General features: G+C 44.2%; 2 non-coding genes across 2 annotated transcripts; both read right to left on the bottom strand.

Annotated features, from left to right (window-relative positions):
* Positions 1-764: 764 nt before the first annotated feature.
* Positions 765-902, bottom strand: LOC119920139. Its single transcript, XR_005447904.1, has one exon. It is a non-coding gene; the product is annotated as a small nucleolar RNA SNORA7 (small nucleolar RNA).
* A 4107-nt stretch (positions 903-5009) lies between these two features.
* LOC119920186 lies at positions 5010-5137 on the bottom strand. The gene has a single exon (XR_005447949.1). It is a non-coding gene; the product is annotated as a U6atac minor spliceosomal RNA (small nuclear RNA).
* Between the last annotated feature and the right edge of the window lie 9548 nt (positions 5138-14685).

The following is a 14685-nucleotide window of genomic DNA, read 5'->3' on the forward strand; positions in this document are numbered from 1 at the left end:
CAAAAGATGATTGATTGAGAAATTGGGGTCAAAATTCCTGAACACTTACCTTTCAGCTTGTCTCTGTGTGATTATTGATTGTCAAATCATTTACAGGCCTCTTCAGAGGTAGCAGAACCCATAAGTCTGGAATAGTCTAGTTAACCAGAACTGAGAGTGGGATCCTTTGATCTTAAACCTCCCAAATCGCTAGGATGCCAGAGTTATATATATCATCGGCATCTCTACTGTTTGTGTAACTGGACTAGATTAAGCATACCGTAGGAAGTCTGAGTGAGATCAGCCTACCAAAGAGCCTGGCTCAGCTGCCTTCTATTGGAGCCACTCAAATAGATTGAGAGGGGCGAGGTTCAGAGTTCTAATTTCACCTCAGTTGTGAACCCCCGGAGTAAATCATTCCTCGTTCTGCTCATTGGCAAATGCCTGTGTGGTGAAAATATTGAAGGACCCTCGGAGTAAATCGTTCCTCATTCTGCTCATTGGCAAATGCCTATGTGGTGAAAATATTGAAGGAAAGGGTCTTTCAGACTCAACCCTTATCTTGTCTTTTGCTTTTGAGCGGTATCCGACCCATAGCGATGCCATGGACACATCTCTCCCAGAGTATCCCACCATCACCTGCAATTGTGCTAAAAGTGTTTCCATAGCATTTTCTTGGTAAAAATATAGATGTGGTTTAGCATTATCTCCTTCTGTGCAGAACACTTGTTTCTCCACCCTTGACTCTCTCCCATGCTGCTGCTGCCCAGCACAGGTGAGCTTTGACTTGTAGCAGCTTGCCTTCCATTTCCTAGCTACTGCCCAAGCTAAGAATGGAAAGAATATGCCACTGCTTGACTCTCCCTCCCATAGTCGAGACTGGTAGAGTACTGGGAACTCTCCAGGTGTGACCCTGAGAGTGGTCAGACTCAACTCAGGATCATTAAAAAATGTGTCTACCAACTCTGTTATATTGTACTCTCCAAAGCACTTACTACAGTGCTCTGAATCCAGTAAGTGTCTAATGAATACAACGAGTTGATTGATAAATTATAGTCAGGGAAAGCAATTGAGTACCAAATGACCTTTTTCTATACCTCTGCCACACAACAGTAAGTGTGGTTGCCTGTCAACCTATGAATCATTCAAAAATTCCTCACTCTCGGCTTCAAGGCTCTCCATCGCCTCACCCCCTCCTACCTCACCTCCCTTCTCTCCTTCTCCAGCCCAGCCCGCACCCTCCGCTCCTCTGCCGCTAACCTCCTCACTGTGCCTTGTTCTCGCCTGTCCCGTCGTCGACCCCCGGCCCACGTCCTTCCCCTGGCCTATAATGCCCTCCCTCCACACATCCGCCAAGCTAGCTCTCTTCCTCCCTTCAAAGCCCTACTGAGAGCTCACCTCCTCCAGGAGGCCTTCCCAGACTGAGCCCCCTTTTTCATCTTCTCCTCCCCATCCCCTGGGCCCTACCTCCTTTCCCTCCCCACAGCACTTGTATATATTTGTACCGATTTATTACTCTATTTATTTTACTTATATATATTTACTATTCTATTTATTTTGTTAATGATGTACGTATAGCTATAACTCTATTTGTTCTGACAATTTTGTTATTTTTGCCTGTCTCCCCCTTCTAGACTGTGACCCTGTTGTTGGGTAGGGACCGTCTCTCTGTGTTGCCAACTTGTACTTCCCAAGCGCTTAGTACAGTGCTCTGCACACAGTAAGCGCTCAATAATTGCGACCACCTCCAACTTACTACCTGATCATCCAGGCTGGCTTCAGAACAATCACCTCAGGGCAGCATGTGGGAAGGAGGAATGGAGGGGCATCTCCCGACCCCTCTCAGGAGGAGGTGCTGGGATTGACAGGCAGTCAGAACCCTCCCAGTCTCCCCAGCCCCAAATTGTGCCTACAGTGTGCCAAACCCTCTCTCCAAACTGCCCTCTTTTTGGTCTCCTTATCTATCCATCCTAATGCCTTCCCTTGCTGATCTGGGAATAGAAGTGCCAATAATCAGTTATGGCAAGCTTTCATGTTTGTACATCAGGGGCCAGTTGGTCTGGGAGCCGTGAATTTGCCTGTCCCAATGATGGGAAGGCATCTGGAAGGATCTCCTACCTCCTATCTCCTTCCCCTCCCCACAGCACTTGTATATATTTGTACAGATTTATTACTCTATTTATTTTTCTTATACATATTTACTATTCTATTTATTTTGTTAATGATGTGCACTGTAGCTATAACTCTGTTCTGAAGATTTTGACACCTGTCTACGTGTTTTGTATCGTTGTCTGTCTCCCCCTTCTAGACTGTGAGCCCGTTGTTGGGTAGGGACCATCTCTATATGGTTCCGACTTGTTCTTCCCAAGTGCTTAGTACAGGGCTCTGCACACAGTAAGTGCTCAATAAATACGATTGAATGAATGAATGAATGAATGGAAGTCAGTATGCAAGTCGAGGTCATCCAGGGGAGCTCATCTCCCCACCAGTTGAGTTTGGATCTCTCCAGCTGCCAGGACCATTCTACTTTGCTCTGAGCTCCTCCTCCTCTTCCCTGTCTCTCTTCCCTCTCCTCCTTTTAATAATAATAATAATGATGGTGTTTATTAAGCGCTTACTATCTGCAAAGCACTGTTCTAAGCGCTGGGGAGGTTACAAGGTGACCAGGTTGTCCCACGTGGGGCTCACAGTCTTAACCCCCATTTTACAGATGAGGGAACTGAGCCACAGAGAAGTTAAGTGACTTGCCCAAAGTCACACAGCTGACAATTGGTGGAGCTGGGATTTGAACATGTGACCTCTGACTCCAAAGCCCATGCTCTTTCCACAGAGCCATGCTGCTTCTCAACTCTCCTTTTCAACTCTCAGCTGTGGCTCAATAAACACTTTTTATTAATTGATTATTAACTTCTAGTTAGTTCAGGTCCCGGATCCCAACATCCCCTCTGGTTCTCATCAAAGACTGGATCTACTTCTAGTTGGTGTTGGTTTGCAGTTCCAATATCCAAGTGACTAATGGATCAGGAGAGGAAGAAGTGAGTCAGCAACTCTCATCTCGACCTCCATCTTCAAATGATTCTGAAATAATATACTTGGAGATATTTGCTCCCATGGCTGCAACTACCATCTCCATGCAGATGGTTCCCAAATTGATCATTCCAGCCGTGATCTCTCTCCTTCTATTCAATCTCCCAATTCCTCCTGCCTTCAGGGTATCTCAACTGTCCCATTGAAACCTCTAACTTAACGTATCCAAAACAGAACTCCTCATCTTCCCACCCAAACCCTGTCCTTCCTCTGTTTTTCCCACCAGTGTAGACAGACCCACCATCCTCTCCATCTCACAAGCACATATCTTTGGTTTTACCCTTTTTTTATATCTGTTTATCTGTATGCATGGTATTTGTTAAATGCTTATAATGTGCTAAGAACTGTACTAAGTGCTGAGGTAGACACAAAGTACTCAAGGAGCAGCATGGTGTAGTGGATAGAGCACAGAACTGGGAGTGAGAAGGTCATGTTTCTGATCCTGGCTCCGCCAATTGTCTGCAGTGTGGCCTTGGGCAAGCCACTTGGCTCCTCTGTGCCTCAGTTACCTCATCTGTAAAATGGAGGTGAAGAATGTGAGCCCTGTGTGAGACATGGACTGTCCAACTGGAGTTGTTTGTATCCACACCAGCGCTTAGTACGGTGCCTGGCACGTAGGAAGCGCATAACAAATACCACAATAATCATTATTATTATCATTAAGTTCCACATAGGGCTCACAGTCTTAATCCCAATTTTACATATGAGGGAACTGAGGCACAGAGAAGTGACTTGCCCAGGGTCACACAAGTGACAAAGCCAGGATTAGAACCCAGGTCTTCCTGACTCACAGAACCATGTTCTAGCCACTAGGCCATGCTGCTTCTCATCACTTCACTGATCTCTCTCAATCAACCTATAGATTCAGTCTGTCACCAAACCTTATCTGTTCAACCTTCACGACAGTGCTCAGTTCCACCCTTTCCTATACATCCACATTGCTACTACACTGATCTAAGCACTTATCCTATCCTGACTTAACTGGCTCAGTGGAAAGAGCCCGGGCTTGGGAGTCAGAGGTCATGGGTTCTAATCCTGGCTCCGCCACTTGTCAGCTGTGTGACTTTGGTCAAGTCACTTCACTTCTCTGGGCCTCAGTGACCTCGTCTGTGGGGATGAAGACAGTGAACCCCACATGGGACAACCTGATCACCTTGTATCCTCCACAGACTTAGAACAGTGCTTGGCACATAGTAAGCACTTAACAAACGCCATCATCATCATCATCATTAGCCTCCTTGCTGACCTCCCTGTCTGCTGTCCCTCCCCACTCCAGTCCATACTTCACTAAGCCTCCTGGATCATTTTTCTAAAAAAAAAAATTTAGTCCACGTCTCCCCAGTCCTCAAGAACCTCCAGTGGTTGCCTATCCACCTCGGCATTGCTAATGCCCTTAGGTTTGTACCCTTTAAGCTTCTGGTATTCACCCCAGCCCACAGCAGTTATATAAATATCTGTAATTTATCAGAATGATGGTATTTGTTAAGCACTTACTATGTGCCAAGCATTGTTCTAAGTCCTGGGGTAGAAACAAGGTAATCAGGCTGGACACAATTCCTGTCCCAAGTGGGGCTAATCTCCGTTTTACAGATGAGAGAACTGAGACACAGAGAAATGAAGTGACTTGTCCAAGGTCATACAACAGACAAGTATCAGAGCAGGGATTAGAACTCAGGTTCTTCTGGCTCCCAGACCTGTGCTCTATTCATTCATTCAATCATATTTATTGAGCGCCTACTGTGTGCAGAGCACTGTACTAAGTGCTTGGGAAGTACAAGTTGGCAACATATAGATACGATCCCTACCCAACAGTGGGCTCACAGTCTAGAAGGGGGAGACAGAGAACAAAACAAAACATATTAACAAAATAAAATAAATAGAATAAATTTGTACAAATAAAATAGAGTAATAAATACGTACAAACATATAGACATCTATACAGGTGAAAAACTTGGTTAGATGCCACGAAGTAGGTGGCAATGCCTTAACCATATATGTGTTGTATAGGCCACTAGTACCTCTTCCATCCTTCTCAAGGGGAGTGCTAACCTCCTCTCCTTTCATACAACAAAACACAGTGCTCTATTCACTACACCATGCTGTTTCTCAATATAATAATAATAATAATGATAATAATAATAATAATGCTGCCTCTCGTCTAGACTATGAGATCTGTGTGGGCAGGGAAAAGGTCTACCAACTCCCTTATATTGCACTCTTCCAAGAGCTTAATACAGTGCTTTGCACAGAGTAAGCACTCAATTAATACAATTGATTGATGGATTGATAAATGTGGATTTCCTGTAATGAAACAAACTCATTCTCGATTACGAGCACTGTGTAATAATGGCCTAACGACTATGCAGCTGCCGTATACAAGAGGTGACTGTGGCCTGCCCTCTAACCTACGGGTGGTGGTACCCGCTCGTCAGATGGGCTGTGTAACCTGCCGTGGTGGTGCCCGAGGCTCGGAGGGCCTCCTTCAGATCCAGGTGCTTAGGTGATTCCTTTGAAGCTGAAGTGAGATGATGCCAGCCCTCGGAGTTGTGTTCCTGCAGCGAGGTGTACGCGGGAGGCTGATGGCTTTGCCGCCTGATGCGTGTCCCTCATGGCAGGTTAATAGGAAGGCAGTGTTCGGGAAATCCCCAGCAGGATATGGCTGTGCCTGCTCAGGGAGCCAGGAAGGAGCAGGCCATAAATGGGGGAGAATATGAAAATCCTTCACTTTCGCATTAGAAACTGTTGAACTGTGGTGCCTTCTCAACTTTAACAATTTGGACTGACAGCATAAAGAGCAAGATGGAAAGAGAATAGAAGGCACCGTAGAAAATAGAATAGGGCTCCCTTTGTCCTTAAAGCAGTAAGACAAGGCTCATTTAGAAAAGAGTGTGTGGCTTATTTCTTCCAGAGTCATTCTTCTATGCCTGACAGTTTTGGCAGGTCCCAAATGTTTACCCTCTTAACCTCGGATGGGGGCTCTGTCACTGATAGTTTCTTAACGTGCCCCAGAGTTGAAATAAATGATAAGAGCCATGAAGGCAGAGAGGCTGGGGCATGCTTTAGCTGAGGCCTATAGAACTGGAACCAATATATCAGTAGCAAGAAGACTGACTGGTATCAGGAAACATTGGAAAGGGGACAGGAATTTCTCCCTGAATTCAAAGGTGGGAAATACCTTTAGAGTTTTTCCCAGAGCAAAGGCTCTGGACTTAATCATTACTCTCACAGCTGGAAAGGTTGTTCCTAACAAGTTTAACAAGTCCACCAGCTTTGTGCTAATGCTTGTCCAATCCACTTCTCTGGGCAGGACAAGTGCTGAGGATGGATGACAGGAGCAGAGAACAATCCAACATCTTCTCTTTGGTAAACTAAGGTGGCAAAACCATCAAGAAGAGGGACAGAAGAAACGTTTTAAAGATATAACATGGCAAAACCTCAAATATATAGTACAGGTGGGGCAGCTGGGGATTCGTAGCAGGAGACAGACTGGCCTCGGCACATAGCAGTGAGCAAGACGGCTCAGAAAAGAGGTCCGGAGATGATTGCCGTACAAATCGAGAGCAACAAAAACTGGGGGTGTGAAAGTGGCCATGCAGCTCTCTTTACATGGACAGAATATCGAATGGACTGTCAGACAGCATTGATGTTACCTCCATGAAGTGGTAAAATCTCATCACCATCCTCTTTGAGCCCCCAAGCACAGCAATGAACAGGGGGATAGGTCTACTGAGTCACGCTGAGTTCATTCATTCATTCAATCATATTTATTGAGCGCTTAGTATGTGCAGAGCACTGGACTAAGTGCTTGGGAAGTACAAGCCGGCAACATATAGAGATGGTCCCTACCCAACAACGGGCTCATTCAATCATATTTATTGAGCGCTTACTGTGTGCAGAGCACTGTAGTAATCACTTCCTTTGCATTGCCATCACTGGTTCATTTTTATAGAGTTATTGCAAGATGATAGTAAGCTCCATGAAGAAAGGGAAACTGTATATATGTATATATGTTTGTACATATTACTCTATTTATTTATTTTACTTGTACATATCTATTCTATTTATTTTATTTTGTTAGTATGTTTGGTTTTGTTCTCTGTCTCCCCCTTTTAGACTGTGAGCCCACTGTTGGGTAGGGACTGTCTCTATATGTTGCCAACTTGTACTTCCCAAGCACTTAGTACAGTGCTCTGCACACAGTAAGTGCTCAATAAATACGATTGATTGATTGATTGACCTATCTACTTACTGAATTATATAACGTGTACAGGGCTCAGCGTACAGTAGATTGAGACTGTAAGCTTCTTGTGGGCAGGAAATTTTATGCTCATTATTGGTGTGTACTCTCCCAAGCGCTTAGTACAATGCTCTGCACACAGTAAGTACACAATAAATACGAATGAATGAATGATTGATGGTGAGACCACTGCATTCTAAAACAGACAAGCCAGAAAAACATTTTGTGTGTTCTCTTTGTGGAAGAACTCTGCATTTGTGTGTGTGTGTGTTTAGGAGAACTCGTTGAGTTTGTGGTGGGAGGGAACCCATAATCTTCTTCTCTGAGAATTCTTAGTGGAGCAGGAAGTGGATATGGATGAGCTCTCGTTTCCATGGCAGAAAAAAAACAAACCTTTGGAAACAGCTCCACCTTTTTCAGCCTGTCCTCTCATTTTGATCATTTTGAAGCAGCCTGGCAACTTTCCCATCGGATTTCCCATTCCCATTCCCTTTCCTACATTCCCATTTCCCAATAGAGAAGCAGCATGGCTCAGTGGAAAGAGCACGGGCTTGGGAGCCAGAGGTCATGGGTTCTAATCCCGGCTCTGCCACTTGTCAGCTGTGTGACTTTGGGCAAGTCACTTAACTTCTCTGTGCCTCAGGTTACCTCATCTGTAAAATGGGGATTAAGACTGTGAGCCCCCTGTGGCACAACCTGATCACCTTGTATTCCCCCAGAGCTTAGAACAGTGCTTCACACATAGTAAGTGCTTAAAAAATGCCATTATTATTATTATTATTATTCTCTGTGCCTCAGTTACCTCATCTGTAAAATGGGGATTGAGACTGTGATCCCCACATGGGACAGGACCTGCGTGTGGCCCAATTTGCTTATATTCACCCCAGTGCTTAGTACAGTACCTGGCACACAGTAAGCGCTTAACAAATAAACATGATTATTATATTATTATTATATAGCATACAAGAAAATGCGAGACTGCCAGCATGTTGGAGGAACTACATTTCAGGTTGAGTCCACATAGATCAGTGGCCTATACATTGATGAAGTTGCCTAAAATGCTTCAGCTGTGGGTTTGGTTCAGCATGGCTCAGTGGAAAGAACACAGGCTTTGGAGTCAGAGGTCAGGGGTTCAAATCCCAGCTCTGCCAATTGTCAGCTGTGTGACTTTGGGCAAGTCACTTAACTTCTCTGTGCCTCAGTTCCCTCATCTGTAAAATGGGGATTAAGACTGTGAGCCCCCCGTGGGACAACCTGAACACCTTGTATCCCCCCAGCGCTTAGAACAGTGCTTTGCACATAGTAAGCGCTTAACAAATACCATCATTATCGTTATTATTACTTGAAGCCCTACTTCATTCCTGTTTGGCTTTATGATTGAGAGAAACCACAAAATTCTCCCAACTGTGCCTCGATTTCCTCATATGTCCGAGAGGACCATGATCTCAGCCCTGCCTGCACCTGTCCAAAAGCAGGCTTTGAGACATAGCTAGTTAAAGAAAGTAAATGTCTTTACATGTAAAAAGAGTTCTTCAAATGCCTTCTGAAGTCCTTTTCCTGCTCTGAGCTGGAGAGAAATGTCTTACCTGTAAATTCACAAGAGAGGGGCTTCAGGATTTGCCCACAGTGTGGGAGTTCCTCAGTTCCATTTGGATTTTGCTCTTTCACTTGGTTCCACAGAGAGGAGTCAGGATTTCCCAGAAGGGCTTTTTCCAGAAACAAGCTCTGAGTCAGCTCTGAGGGTTTATGGGGCTTGTAGACTGCTAATAAAGGTGAAAGGCAAAAGGAACTTCCAAATGCCATGCTAGGACAATTGACACTTGACAACTGACAATTGACTCAGGAGCTCTGTTCCTTTGGACTCTAGGAATCCAGTCACTTTCCCTAAGATCCTCTCCCCAAGTCTCTGGACCACTCTCAGAATGTGACCCACTCCCGACCCATAAAAAGGTAAAAATGAAATGGGAACATCTTTTTTTTTCCATGATATTTGTTAAGCGTTTACTATGTGCCAGGCAAGCACTGAACTAAGTGCTAGAGTAGATGCAAGCGAATCAGATTGGGCACAGTCTACGTCCCACATGGGGTTCACAGTCTTAATCCCCTCTTCACCGATGAAGTAACTGAGACACACACAAGTTAAGTGACTTGCCCAAGGTCACACAGCAGACAAGTAGCAGAGCTGGAATTAGAACCCAGGTCTTCTGACTCTCAGGCATGTGTTCTTTCCATTAGGCCAAATGTCAGCTGTGTGACTTTGGGCAAGTCACTTAACTTCTCTGTGCCTCAGTTACCTCATCTGTAAAATGGGGATGAAGACTGTGAGCCCCCCGTGAGACAACCTGATCACCTTGTAACCTCCCCAGCGCTTAGAACAGTGCTTTGCACACAGTAAGCACTTAATAAATGCCATTATCATTATTATTATTATTAGGCCACAGTTTTTCACAAGTTCTTCCAAGAGCACAGGCACAAGCCAGGCTAATGTGTTTAACGTATTCAGAGATGATTCAATTACTTTCATTTTAAGCATTTTAACATTGTTTCATCCAGTGCCCATAGACAGTTTGGCAAAAGCAGATGAGCCTGTGGAAACCTGTATCTAATTTTCTATTGCAGGTGGGCTGGTAATTGCAATCTAACTAGCTTTACTCCACGTTCTGTAGGAAAGTGAAATTATACCCAATAAAGACCCGGGAGAAATGAATGTAGTACATAATACAAAAGCCTTCCTTGATGAAATGGATAATAATAAGTACCTATGGAGATGCAGTATTTTTATTAACATTAATGTTACACACATAAAAGATAATTTGTTCCCCAGTTAGGAAACATCCCATCACATTCATAAAAGTAACTGGGATGGGCTAGCCAGGGATTTGTAGACTCTTTCTACCCAGAGTTATTTAGCCATAAGCTATGCAACTGCCTGTCTAGGTTGGTTTAGGTGCAGGCTTGCCTGGAAGCAGGGGAATGGACTTAATGACCTTAGGAAGACTCACTGAACTCATAAAGCATCAATCAATCAATCAATCATATTTATTGAGTGATTACTATGTGCAGAGCACTGTACTAAGCGCTTGGGAAGTACAAATTGGCAACATATAGAGACAGTCCCTACCCAACAGTGGGCTCACAGTCTAAAAGGGGGAGACAGAGAACAAAACCAAACCTACTAACAAAATAAAATAAATAGAATAGATATGTACAAGTAAAATAAATAAATAAATAGAGTAATAAATATGTACAAACATATATACATATATACAGGTGCTGTACTGTAAAGCATGAACTTAACCACAGTATGCCTTGATCCTAAAGAACAGAGGAACTGTAGAGCTTAGCTAATTTTTGTCTTTGTTATGGAAAAAACCATGGAGAATTAATTTTAAACTGACAGGAAAGGTTTTTTAAAATATTTCCCTGTCCTTTTAGTGCGCATTTAGTTACCCTCAATTCAATAAACTGACACTAGACAGAACAAATATTGATTGTAGCAGGTATCACCATTTGCACAAACTGTTCCCTCTCCAGTCATAAATACAACACAATTGCAGAGAAGAAAGAAGATCTTATTACTGTCACTTCTTTTTACGGGGGGCTCTGGCTATAACTGTAGAATACACTGAGCTTATGCATTAGGCCATGGACTGATTTTATCTTTGCCCCTGAACCAGTTTCAGTAACTAGTTTGCTCCTGCACTGAGCCATTTCTTTTCTGTCAGTCTACATTAGGTCAAATTAGTACTCATTTCAATACTGACAGATTTTGCTTGGGCAGCATGTGACCTCTGGTTTCCTCACAAGGACAGGTTCCATAGCTAGAGAGGAGAAATTGATTCCCTTTGGCAAAATGCAAGGAAGAAAAGGGTCATGTTTAATCTTTTCCCTGAGGAAAGATCAAGAAGGACTAAGCTCCAAGAAGAGCGAGAGGAATTTAGGCTAGACACTGAGAAGAACTTACTGGAGATTGGTGAATCTTTCCGTTTTGGTCTTTTCCACCCCTTTTATGATTTTGAAGACTCCTTTCCTCTGATGGAGCAGCATAGCCTAGTTGAAATGAGTTTGGTGGGAGGGTTTAGGAGACCCTGATTCTAGTCCTAGATCCACCACTTTCTTGCTGTTGAGCCTCAGTTTCCTCATAATAATAATGATAATTGTGGTATCAGCGCTTAGAACAGTGCTTTGCATGTAGTAAGCACTTAATAAGCATGTAGTAAGCACTTATTAAGATAAATGCCATTGTTATTATTATTATTTATCAAGACTGCAAGCTCCTTGTGAACAGGTAATGTACCTACCAATTCTGTTGTACTCTCCCAAATACTCAATACAGTGCTCTGCACACAGTAGTTTTGTTGTCTGTCTCCCCCTTCTAGACTGTGAGCCCGTTATTGTGTAGGGACCATCTCTATATGTTGCTGACTTGTACTTCCCAAGCGCTTAGGACTGTGCTCTGCACACAGTAAGCGCTCAATAAATACGATTGGATGAATGAATGAATGAAGTAAGCACTCAATAAATATAATCGAATTAACTAATGAATATAATGTTCTACACCCATTAATAAAAATAATAGTAATAATAATAATAATGACAGTGGTATTTGATAAGCACTTAAAAGCACTGTACTGTAAACAATGGGGTAGATACAAGATAATCAGATGCCCCATGGGACTCTTGCAGTCTAGGTAGGAAGGTAGAGCAGGTATTGAATCCCCAATTTTCATTCATTCATTCAGTCGTATTTATTGAGCGCTTACTGTGTGCAGAGCACTGTACTAAGCACTTGGGAAGTACAAGTTGGCAACATATAGAGATGGTCCCTACCCAACAATGGGCTCACAGTCTAGAAGGGAGCTGAGGCCCAGAGAAGTGAAGTGACTTGCCCAAATTTATGCAGCAGGCAAATCAATCAATCAATCATATTTATTGAGCGCTTACTGTGTGCAGAGCACTGTACTAAGTGCTTGGGAAGTACAAGTTGGCAACATATAGAGACAGTCCCTACCCAACAGCAAATGGCAGAGATGGGATTAGAACCCAAATCCTCCAACTACTAAGCCTGTGCTCTTTCCACTAGGTCACACTAGTTCGGTAATTGCTCAGTACAAACCACAAACTTATTGATTCATTGATGGATGCTATGGACTGGGATAGCCACAGGGTAATCAGGCTATTCACTATCCCACATGGAGTTTACAGTCTAAGTAGGAGGGAGAACAGCTATTGAATCTCCATTTTACAGATGAGTAAACTGTGGCAGAGAGAAATTTTCACAAAGCGGGCAAGGGGCGGAGCTGGGATTAAAATTTAGATTGGGACAGAGGGGCAGAAACTGTATCTGGACTGATAAACTTGCATCTACCCCAGCTCTTGGCACATAGTAAGCATTTAGTAGCAGGGCCTAATGGAAAGGAGCAAGGCTGGGGAAGCAGCATGGCTCACTGAAAAGAGCCTGGGCTTTGGAGTCAGAGGTCGTGGGTTCAAATCCTGGTTCCGCCCCTTGTCAGCTGTGTAACTTTGGGCAAGTCACTTAACTTCTCTGTGCCTCAGTTATCTCATCTGTAAAATGGGGATTAAGACTGGGAGCCCCCCGTGGGACAACCTGATCACCTTGTAACCTCCCCAGCGCTTAGAACAGTGCTTTGCACAAAGTAAGCGCTTAATAAATGCCATTACTATTATTAAAGAGCATGGGCCTAAGAGTCATCAGAAGCTGGGTTCTAATCCCGGCTCTGCCAGTTGTCTGCTGTGTGACCTTGGGCAAGTCACTTAACTTTTCTGTGCCTCAGTTACCTAAAATAAGGATTAAGACTGTGAGCTCCCATGTGGGACAAGGACTGTGTCCAACCCAATTTGCTTGTATCTACCCCAGCACTTAATACAGTGCTTGGGACATAGTAAGCACTTATTAAATACCACAATTATTATTTATTAAGTACCTATGTCATTATTATTCCAAAAGGAAGAATTCTAAACTTTATAGTTTGTCCTTATCTAATAGTAATAATAATGATGGCATTTGTCAAGTGCTTACTATGTGCAAAGCACTGTTCTAAGCGCTGGGGAGGTTACAGGGTGATGATGTTGTCCCACGTGGGGCTCACAGTCTTAATCCCCACTTTACAGATGTGGTAACTGAGGCACAGAGAAGTTAAGTGACTTGCCCAGAGTCACACAGCTGACAATTGGTGGAGCCAGGGTTTGAACCCATGACCTCTGACTCCAAAGCCTGGGCTCTTTCCATAGAGCCACCCTGCTTCTCTAGAAATTTCTCCTTCCTCCTGAACCACTTGGTTGCATTCATCATCATCCTCCTCATCAATCGTATTTATTGAGCGCTTACTGTGTGCAGAGCATTGTACTAAGCGCTTGGGAAGTACAAGTTGGCAACATATAGGGACAGTCCCTACCCAATAGTGGGCTCACAGTCTAAAAGGGGGAGACAGAGAACAAAACCAAACATACTAGCAAAATAAAATAAATGGAATAGATATGTACAAGTAAAATAAATAAATAAATAAATAGAGTAATAAATATGTACAAACATATATACATATATACAGGTGCTGTGGGAAAGGGAAGGAGGTAAGATGGGGGGGATGGACAGGGGGACGAGGGGGAGAGGAAGGAAGGGGCTCAGTCTGGGAAGGCCTCCTGGAGGAGGTGAGCTCTCAGTAGGACCTTGAAGGAAGGAAGAGAGCTAGCTTGGCGAATGGACAGAGGGAGGGCATTCCAGGCCCGGGGGATGATGTGGGCCGGGGGTCGATGGCAGGACAGGCGAGAACGAGGTACGGTGAGGAGATTAGCGGCAGAGGAGCGGAGGGTGCAGGGTGGGCTGGAGAAGGAGAGAAGGGAGGTGAGGTAGGAGGGGGCGAGGTGATGGAGAGCCTTGAAGCCCAGGGTGAGGAGTTTCTGCCTGATGCGCAGATTGATTGGTAGCCACTGGAGATTTTTGAGGAGGGGAGTAACATGCCCAGAGCATTTCTGGACAAAGACAATCTGGGCAGCAGCGTGAAGTATGGATGGAAGTGGGGAGAGACATGAGGATGGGAGATCAGAGAGAAGGCTGATGCAGTAGTCCAGACGGGATAGCATGAGAGCTTGAATGAGCAGGGTAGCGGTATGGATGGAGAGGAAAGGGCGGATCTTGGCAATGTTGCGAAGCTGAGACCGGCAGGTTTTGGTGATGGCTTGGATGTGAGGGGTGAATGAGAGAGCGGAGTCGAGGATGACACCAAGTTTGCGGGCTTGTGAGATGGGGAGGATGGTAGTGCCATCAACAGAGATGGGAAAGTCAGGGAGAGAGCAGGGTTTGGGAGGGAAGACAAGGAGTTCAGTCTTGGACATGTATTCTGCATTCTGTATACTACCTTCAG

This window comes from Tachyglossus aculeatus, chromosome X1, assembly GCF_015852505.1.
Source record: "Tachyglossus aculeatus isolate mTacAcu1 chromosome X1, mTacAcu1.pri, whole genome shotgun sequence".
Taxonomy (NCBI): Eukaryota; Metazoa; Chordata; class Mammalia; order Monotremata; family Tachyglossidae; genus Tachyglossus; species Tachyglossus aculeatus.